The sequence below is a fragment of the Prionailurus bengalensis genome, chromosome A3 (assembly GCF_016509475.1).
Source record: "Prionailurus bengalensis isolate Pbe53 chromosome A3, Fcat_Pben_1.1_paternal_pri, whole genome shotgun sequence".
Taxonomy (NCBI): Eukaryota; Metazoa; Chordata; class Mammalia; order Carnivora; family Felidae; genus Prionailurus; species Prionailurus bengalensis.
Genome location: NC_057354.1, coordinates 135,602,049 through 135,611,560, shown reverse-complemented (window position 1 = coordinate 135,611,560; position 9,512 = coordinate 135,602,049). Strand labels below are relative to the sequence as shown.

Here is a 9,512-nt window from a genome sequence, read left to right as displayed (position 1 = left end):
CCACTTTATGTTCTCTGGGCTGTGTCAAATCTTCCTTGAACTCTCTAACTATGGGGTCCTGCAATGTTTCTGGTAGAATAAAGAATGTGGCTTTGCCTAAAGACAAGGCCTGTGGCTTCTGGGAAGTTGTTTTGGTTGTGTTTGATAGGACTGTCGTTGTTTTGGGCAGAGCCTGGCCTGAGGGTGGGCCAGCTCTGCCAGATACTCTTGAGATGGGAGCTAGACACACAGGAAGAAGGACCATGTGATGTAGGGTAGGGCTTTGGCTCACGGGGTTTCAGGAGACCTGGGAGCTGAGATCAGCCTTGTGGGCAGTCATTCATGCCTACTCAGTGAAGCTCCACAAGTCTGAACCATGGGGCTGCTTCTCTGGTTGACAACTCTCCCCCATGTGCCATCATGCATCCGGGCCAGGGGGTGACATGTCCCGACTCCATGGACTTTGCTTCTGAAACCTTCTCAGATTCTGCCCTCTGCGTTTCTTCCTTTGGTTGATTTTGATCTGTATCCTTTTCCTTTAATAAACCGCAATTGAGCATAACAGCTTTCAGTGAGTTCTGTGAGTCCTCCCAGTGAATTGTCAAAACTGGGGGCAATTTTGGGAACCCCCATCCTTGCAGTTGGGAGTAAGGGAGCTCTTGAAAACTGTCCTCTTCCTGTTGACTAAAATGCTCATATTTCCTACCACCCCTCCCCTCCCCCCCCTTTAAAAACACTGGTGTTCTAGATGACTTCTCAATCAAGAAAGCAACTCGTGCAGGGAATTTCATATCAGGCACTGAACATATAATGACAGGGGAGACATGGCAGGGGAGAGGGGAGATTTGCAGGGCACTGAACAGGCAGCTGAGACATCCCTCAGTCATGTCTTGTCAGCTGGCTTATGTAAGTGGAAGGCTAGCTTCAGAGATCACCCTCCTTTCCTTAGGATCCAGGGCCAGATGGGTCTCTCACATGTGAGGACCACGACCGCAAACCAAGGACGACAAAAAGTTATCTTTGATCAAACATCTGGTCTCGTCTATCCATGTTAGAAATGGCCATTTCAACATCACCAGTTGGGAGTTTGAAATCCCTTTTATTTGTCCATCAAATACAAATCGTTTTAAATGAGAAAAATCATTAAAAAGTCACCAGGGATAAAATGATGAGAGTCTCACTCTCTGCCGTCATGGAATTCATCGCCCAGTTGAATAGACACGGATATGCGGTGTGCCGATCCCGACAGGCAGAGGAGGCAGGGGGAAGGGTGGCCTGAGTCAGGCTGGGGTGGGAGGCTTCCTGAAGGGTCTACCTCTGCCCAGCATCTTAAGGACCCCGTAAGCGCTCATCAGATCAACAGAGGCAAAAATACTGTACATACGATGTCAAAACCGATGTGCAAATTCATGGTGGCCCTTCAGACACTGCACACATTTCTGCCGGCCTGGCACGTGGGTAAGGAATGAGGGATGCAAAGCGTAAGGCCCATCCTAAGTTATGGCATCTGTGGTGCCCAACCTCAGGAGAAAAATGCTGTGGACATGAAGGGACCGCTTGTGGCAAAGCCGAGGTGTGGCTGCCCGTCAAAGTTCCCGCCCGGAGAAATGTTCCGACCAGGAATTGTTCTGGAGTCACGGGGGCTTACCCTGTTTTCACTGAGTAGAAGGTCTCCATTTGTTAGTTTCAAGCAAATCAAACCTAGTACTCCCCAAATGATCGGCGATTATCTGTCTTCCATTTACTGGCCCAATGAACACTGATTAAAATGACCAAACGGTATGACCGCTTCATTTCAGGGCTTTAAGGAGCACGGGGGGACAGAGGTGCGGGCATGTGGGGTGTCTTGAAACGGCTCCAACTTTCAGGTTTGAAGTAATAATCATTGCAACTTCTGGATCCGTCGGTGCATTTAAGGAAAATGTAGTACTTTCGGACCTCAAGTGAAGCTAAACATATACAATAAGTCGGAGGTGTGGTGATGAATTATAGGCAACAATTGGAAGCAAGCCTTAGAGAATAAGAACAACCAATTTAGGAGAGTGAACAGGTTTATACTTACTCCTTTTCAACCTGAATGTCCTTGTTTTTTTTCATGGGAGGAGGAGAGTCCCATTTCTTGATTTTGTAATCAATAGAATAATGACAAATTAAGAGCCTACTAACTGCAAAACGTTCTGTTAGATGCTGTGTGAAGGGGGAGGGGGAGAGAGAAGTTTATTGGATTCTAGAGGGCAAGAAAGATGTACATGGATAGATGTAATTAAAGATATGCCCATGTAGGGGCACCTGGGTGGCTCAGTCCATCAAGTATCTAACTTTAAGCTCAGGTCACGATCTCACGGTTCCTGAGTTCGAGCCCCGCGTCAGGCTCCGTGTGGGCAGCTCAGAGCCTGGAGCCTGCTTCGGATTCTTTCTCCCTCTCTCTCTGCCCCTCCCCTGCTCACACTCTGTCTCTGTCTGCCTCTCTCAAATATGAATAAACATTAAAAATTTTTTTTTAATTATAAAAAGATATACACATGTAAATGCCTTTAAAAAAAGTTGGTGGTGCTAAAGTCTGTGTCCATTCAGTGGCTTAAATTGCTGAGTGCAGAAAAAATCGCCATGATTCTGTCTGGGGGACTCACAAGGTGCGGCCTGGAGGATGAATCCTGAGGAGAAAAGGGAAATGTCGAAGGGCAGGGTGCGAGAGGAGATTTTTCACCGGGTCCCTTCTCCTCAGGGTTCCTCGGAAGCACGGTAGACGCTGAGTCCATACTTCAGAGACAGATGTTAGGATGGGCGGATTGGTAGCAAATGAACAGGGAGATGAAGAAACAGAGGGCACACTCATTCGGTTAGAATCGGCTGCTTGCGGCAAGAGAGAAAACATTTGGAAGTCAGTTGGCCAGTTCGTACTGTGTTTGTGCAGCGGCCAGGTGAGGTGTGAAAGAGGGGTGGGGTGACACTCGGGAGCCCCTGCTACAGTGGGACGGTTGTCCTCAGGCCCTTTCCGTCATTTACTCTTCTCGCTCGCCCTCTGAGCTGGACACCCAGGTCTCCGTTTCACAGGTGAGCAGCCTGGGGCGCAGGTGGCCACATGCATTGCCCACGGCCACACAACGGTCGTCGGACGGCCACTTTTACACCTGCACCCGCCTGGTGTGCGCTGTCAGTCTCCAGGCTGAAGTTCCTGGCGGGCGGGTCGGGGGAGGGACTTGTTCAGAGGTGGCGGTGGGTGGGTATGCTAGTGGGGTGACGGCCGTCTCTCGATGGCTTTGGGGCCCAGGCACCTGATGCTGGAGGAAAACACTTCTTTCTGCTCTGTCCCCTGGTGTCAGCGGTCCCAGGCCCAAGACTGCTGTTTCTTGGAAGCGGTCAGCCTGGTGTGGGGGGTAGGGGGTTCTGACAGCAGCAGGACTTCACCTTGACTCTTGCATAGATCAGGACAGCCGGTGGAGCAGAAAAGGAGCCACGGAAACTGTTCCCCCCACCTCCCAAGGCTGTGAGGGGCATATGAGGTCCTGGAGGTCTGAATGCTGGGAGCTTTGTAATCTGTAGACGGCTGTACCGTGACTTCTGTGTGATTCCCCATCTAAGCCCCTCTCCCATCCACGAGCAAATGCTGAAGCAGTGAGAACGAAAATTGGGGACCAGCTGTGACAACACAGAGGGACCCAGAGAGACCTCCTGCAGAGGATACATGCCTTGAGTCATTTGTGGACCGCATCCCTCCCATCCCTGCCTTCCATACAACCCTTTGGTGTGGCGGGTGACCACCACGAGATCAACACCAGAAGAGGCTTACTGTCACCTCAGGGTGAACGGTGAGCTTAACAGGCGTGCTCCTCATCCTCGATGACAGACAGAGTATTGGGTGGCAGATAGTGCCCTGGGCCAGGGGCTTGTGCACTTGACCACACATCAGAATCATCTGGAAGTCCTGGAGGTCTTCACTAGTGTTGGAGGCTGGGCTGGCCCCGGTCCGCAGGGGGGCGGGCTTACATTCGGAGCGGGCCCCCGGGTGGTCATGGGTCACCCTGGGAGGACCTCGCTGCGGTTTAACACCCCCGAGACTCCAACATCTCTGCGCCTCTGCACCGATTGGCATTTGGACTTTCCCTGGGGGGTGCCAGAGCCTGTCCCCGGGGGCGGCATCGGACCGGCCCAGTCATTCTTGCAGTTCCACACCCCACGCACGGGGACAGCCGATCGCAGCGTATTTGGCGTTCTGAGGGCAGTGACGACCGAAGGGTCCAAATGCCTTTGGCCAATTGCTAACATGTGCCCCAGTAGTTTGGTGGCAGGCGTCTCTCAACATATAGACATGCTGCTGGGAACCCGCCCCTGTCTGCTCTCAGAAGGCAAAAACGGAAACACTGACCTAGCCCGTTCTTACTGATACAGATAGACCGGTAGATAGATAACATGTATTAAGAAAGAAACATGGAGGGGCGCCTGGGTGGCTCCGTTGGTTAAGCGTCCGACTTCGGCTCAGGTCACGATCTCACGGTCCGTGAGTTCGAGCCCCGCGTCGGGCTCTGTGCTGACCGCTCAGAACCTGGAGTTTGTTTCAGATTCTGTGTCTCCCTCTCTCTCTGCCCGTCCCCCATTCATGCCCTGTCTCTTTCTGTCTCAAAAAATAAGTAAACATTAAAAAAAAAAAACATTAAAAAAAAAAAAGAAAGAAACATGGACATGGCCAATTCTTACCGATAAAGACAGATAATGTATATTGATACATAAGATACATCAATATAGATTGATATATGATATATATTGATATTGATATTGATATATGTAAATATGAGAGAGAGAGAAAGAGAAAGAGAGAGAGAGAGAATAAATGAGAACATTCCATAGCAGCTGAGAAGAAAACAGAGAGAGATCCAAAGCAAGACAGCCTCAGGATTTAGGACCAGAGAAGCAGTAAACCCGCAGTGGGACAGGTGGCAGTGCAGATGTGAGGATGCCCGAGTTAAAGTCAGAGCTCAGCAAGGTGCCTCAGGTGGCTCGGAGATGGAGACTTGAGAATAAAACTCGGGGCAACAGGATAAATTACGGCAGAGAGCTTGGCTGGCTGAGGCAGCATTTAAAGAGCAAGGCTCTCACCTTCAAATGTCTTCCCGGTGAACAATCCCACGAGCAAAGTGACTTAGAACACTGCCTCATTCGTTCTAGGTGCTCAGAGATGTTTGTAAAGGTGTAGGAACTGTTTCATTACAGCCCTTGGTTTCCTGTGGGCCTGATCAGTTAAAAAGCTGGGAACTTGCTTTGAAGGACTTCTCATGCATTGATTCAAGAAATATTCAAGCCATGCTGTTGTCACTAAACATGCAACGGATGGAAAGAAGTCATGGCGTTTCCATCATGGTGCTCCTTATCTCATAGGTGAGCCGACATCAACCAAGTAATCCGCCAAATGGCGAAGTGACAACCCAGCTCTGGGGGTGGGGGGACGGGGTGGTGGCTGTGTGTGACCATGACAACGTGTCATAGAAATCTCACCTAGCTTAAGCAGTTGGAGAGCGTGTCTACAAGCCCATGCGTGGAGACCTCAGCAGGGAAACAACTAAAAGAGAAGCAAGCTGGTTTTCACATTTCAGTGGTAGTATTTGTCCTCCCAGTGAGCCTGCAAGGTGGATGGTGTTACTCTCAGTTGAGAGAAGGAAGCTGAGGCCAAGGAAGGGATGAGGCCTTAGGGTCACAAGATCAGGAAGTAGCAGGTTGGGTCCACACTGAGGTCTTCTGAGCGTAGATCTCTAACACCTCCCCGTTATTCGTAAAAATACATGGGAGAGACTTTACAGACGAAAGAATTCAAGTTCCCCATGCTATGTGTAAAAATTAAGAAAGGGGCACCTGGGTGGCTCAGTCCGTTAAGCATCCGACTTTGGCTCAGGTCATGATCTCACGGTTCGTGGGTTCGAGCCCCGCATTAGGCTCTGTGCTGACAGCTCGGAGTCTGGAGCCTGCTTCGGGTTCTCTGTCTCCTTCTTTCTCTGCCCCTGCCCTGCTCGTGCTCTGTCTCTCTCCCTCTCTCAAAAATAAATAAACATTAAAAAAAATTAGAAAGGGGGGTCGGCCTCAGTCATGGATGGAGTTTGGGGCAGAAGCAGGACAACTTTCTAACTCAGGGTCTTTTGTGGCCAAACGCACTTCCCGGAACCCCACCTGGATCCCAGGTTCCTCCGCTGCCCACCTGCAGCTGACCTCGCACAGCAGCCTTGGTTCTTCACCATGGGCTCCATGGCGATCGCCTGGTGGGCGCCACCCCCAGAGTTTCTGTCTCAGCTGGTCTGGGTGGGGCTGAGCGTTCATACTTGTAACCGATTCTCAGCGTCGCCAACACTTCTGGCCCTGGGGCCACACTCGGAGAACCGACCGCTGACCTAGATCACGTTCCTGTTTAGGAAAGTGGCCCCACAGTTTGAGACCCGGCAAATACGGAAGTGCCTTGAACACTTTGGGCCTCGTTAGTAACAACCAGGCTCGTCAGCGTCCCCTGTCCCTGCTCTCCCTGCTCTCTCCGTTCTGTCTCTTCCTGGGTTAGTCCAGGCCAGTCCATTCCTGCATGCAGACCCCCCGCAAACGTTGGTACCACCTTCTCCTGGAAGCTCCACCCCCCCCCCCCCCCCCCCGTCCCGGTGGGATCTGAGCTGGCTGAACTTGTGTGCCCCCTGGTCTCACTTACAGCGACCAGCTGCAGAGATCACGTCTAATCTACTTTAGTGTTCCTACACAGGGGCTTTCCGGGGTCTCGCACAAATGTACATGTGTGGAATAGAAGTGTTAAACTTTGAATTTAGCCACCTAGTGTCACATTCTAGTCTCCTAATAGGCTCATGAGGCAATCTGAGCAGAAATATTTACCCTTAATTTTTAACAAATTTTTTAATGTTTATCTTTTTTGAGACAGAGAGGGACAGAGCATGAGCTGGGGAGGGGCAGAGAGAGAGGGAGACACAGAATCTGAAGCAGGCCCCAGGCTCCGAGCCGTTGGCACAGAGCCCGACGCGGGGCTTGAACCCACGGACCGCGAGATCGTGACCTGAGCTGGAGTCAGACGCTCAACCGACTGAGCCACCCAGGCGCCCCACCCCTTATTTTTAGAAGAGGGGAGAAGAGGACGCACATACAGGGGATTCCAAATGAATCACAGCTGTGTGATCATGGGCCCCTGCAAAAAACAGTTGGAATAATCAAATGTGACACGGAAGAGAGTTTACGAAGGGACAGTTGACAACTGACAACGACAGGGGCGGTGTTTAGGGAAAGCAAAGCAAGGTGAAGTGGGACCCTCCTGGAGAGGGACCTAAAACCGACAGAGAGGGCCATGTGGAAAAGCCCACGAGGAGAGCGGTGGCCTGGGTAGAGGAAGTTTGGGGGAACCTGCCAGGCTCCGCCAGGAAAGGAGCAGAATGTATGTGTTGCCCCCACCTCACCGTCCACCCCACCCTCCTATCCTGCCCAGGTGCCTCCCAATTGCCAAACTCAGCTGGAAAGCTGAAGGCGAAGGAGCCCATCCCCGGGGGTGCGTCGCAAGTAGGGAGAGTGGAAGGCGGGTCTGGAAAGACGGATGGAGGACCTCCCAGGCATGGATTCCAGCCTCTGGTTTCTGTGCATATTCTCCTCCATGCTGCTGCTTCCACAGACTCATAAATCTTCTTGTTACAAATATCTACTCCATGGAATGTAGATGGTCTATTGATAAAGACAGGGCCGTTTAATTAAATTTTAGAGGGAGTTGTTTTAGAAAAAGGCTCATTTTAGAATTCACACTTTCAAACAAACTTTCTGCTTTACGGGTGCTAGTTTCTTTAAAAAAAAAAAAAGTCAACAAACCATAACACTGAAACCATTTCATGCTAGCTTCTTACAGACTGCCTCACTGAGCAGATTGTACGTTTATACTCTGTGGTAGGACTTCACAGGCACTGGGATAATGATAGAAAAATGAAATGAATTTCAACAAATAATCAAGGATGTAGTTTCAAAAGACTGGTGGAATTCTTAGTACAATAATCTTTTTTTTTTTTCTAAGTCATGTTTATTTTATGAGTCTGAAACAACTGATTCCAATAAGTCTTTGGGCTATGGAAGCAGAAAAGGAACACGATGTAATGTAGCATAGCATAATAGATGAAGCAATCATTCAAACGTAGCTCGCAGTACGTACGTCAATAAACTTGCACTGTATTGAAGCCAGTGAAGTGTAGGAGATATTCAAGCGGAAGATGTTTATTCAATGCATTGTAAAAAATCCATTTTTCTTCGGCTTGCCAAATGTGCCTGAGAGTTATTACTAATTTATCATGGAAAAGCAATCACCAGCGTGATCTAAGCAAGGAGAACCGGATGATTTCTCATCTTGTTCTTTGGGGCCCTAGTGAGATGCCGCGGGCACGAGAGTATAAGGGTCGTGGTCCACACACCGTGTGACGCTCCAAGGTCTCTTCTCTGGACACGCGGCCCCAGCCTCTCCTAGGGGAGGACACTCACCGCCTGTGGGATCTGACCGAAACCCCTTTCTACCTGCCTCTGAGCGGCTCATATGATGAAGGTGTTCCGGAGAGGGTGCTGGCTTGTAAAGCCCAAAAGAGTAGTTCGAGGACATGGCTAAGTTGCGGACTCTTGGGCAAGAGCGGCTGTATTAGTTTTCTACTGCCGCAGAGCAAATTACCACGGAGTTAGTCACCGGCATTTATTATTTCTGTGGCTCAGAAATCCAGCTAGAGCTAAGCTGGGTCTGGCGCTCCAGGCCTCACGATGCTGTACCCCCCCCAGGTGGGCCAGGCTGCTTTCTCATCCGATGCTTGCCTGGGAAAAGATCTGCTCCCGAGATCCCTCGGAGCTCATTCCCTGGTGGCCACAGGACTCGTGGTTGCTTACTTCTTTGAGGCCAGCCGGAGACAGTCTGTCTCGGCGCGGGGTCCAGCCCCCTTTACAAGGGCTTTCCCTGATTAGGTCAGGCCCACCAGGGAGAATCAAATTTGATTAAGGTCCTAATTGCTTGGGGCTTTCATTACATTTGGATCACTTCATCTTTGTCCTATGACAGAACCTAATCACAGAAGTGATGCCCCTTCAATAATCAGAGGTCCCTTCGCACTAGAGGACAGGGGATTGAACAGGGTGTAGAAGGCACCAGTGGTCTAGAATCTCAGAACCATCTTAGCGTTCCATATCCCAAAACTAAACACGTTCTATATTCCATTTATGTTTCAAGACCAGGTGTTCTGATTCTACTTCCTTGAAACGGCATTCAACGCCCCCACCCTCTGTGTTCTTCTGGTGGGGCCAGGCCACCAAGGCTCCCTACTGCGGACTGTGTTGCTGATAGTTTACCATTTCTGTCCTTGGTTTCTTCAAAACAACTGCACGTTACTTAAGAGCAGAGACCAGGATTTTTAAATCTTTGTATTTCTGACTAGCATGTACAACTGCTACATAGTAGACACGCAGTGATTAATGATTGATTGCTCGTATTAAAAAAGTAGTTAATGTGTATACGGTTCTTCCAAGTTTATAAATCACTCTCATATGCTTTA

At 50.0% G+C, this 9,512-nt stretch overlaps 1 non-coding gene across 1 annotated transcript; it reads right to left on the bottom strand.

The window, feature by feature from the left end:
• Window positions 1–6,969: 6,969 nt before the first annotated feature.
• On the bottom strand, window positions 6,970–7,054 carry TRNAW-CCA. Its single transcript has one exon. It is a non-coding gene; the product is annotated as a tRNA-Trp (tRNA).
• Window positions 7,055–9,512: the final 2,458 nt, after the last annotated feature.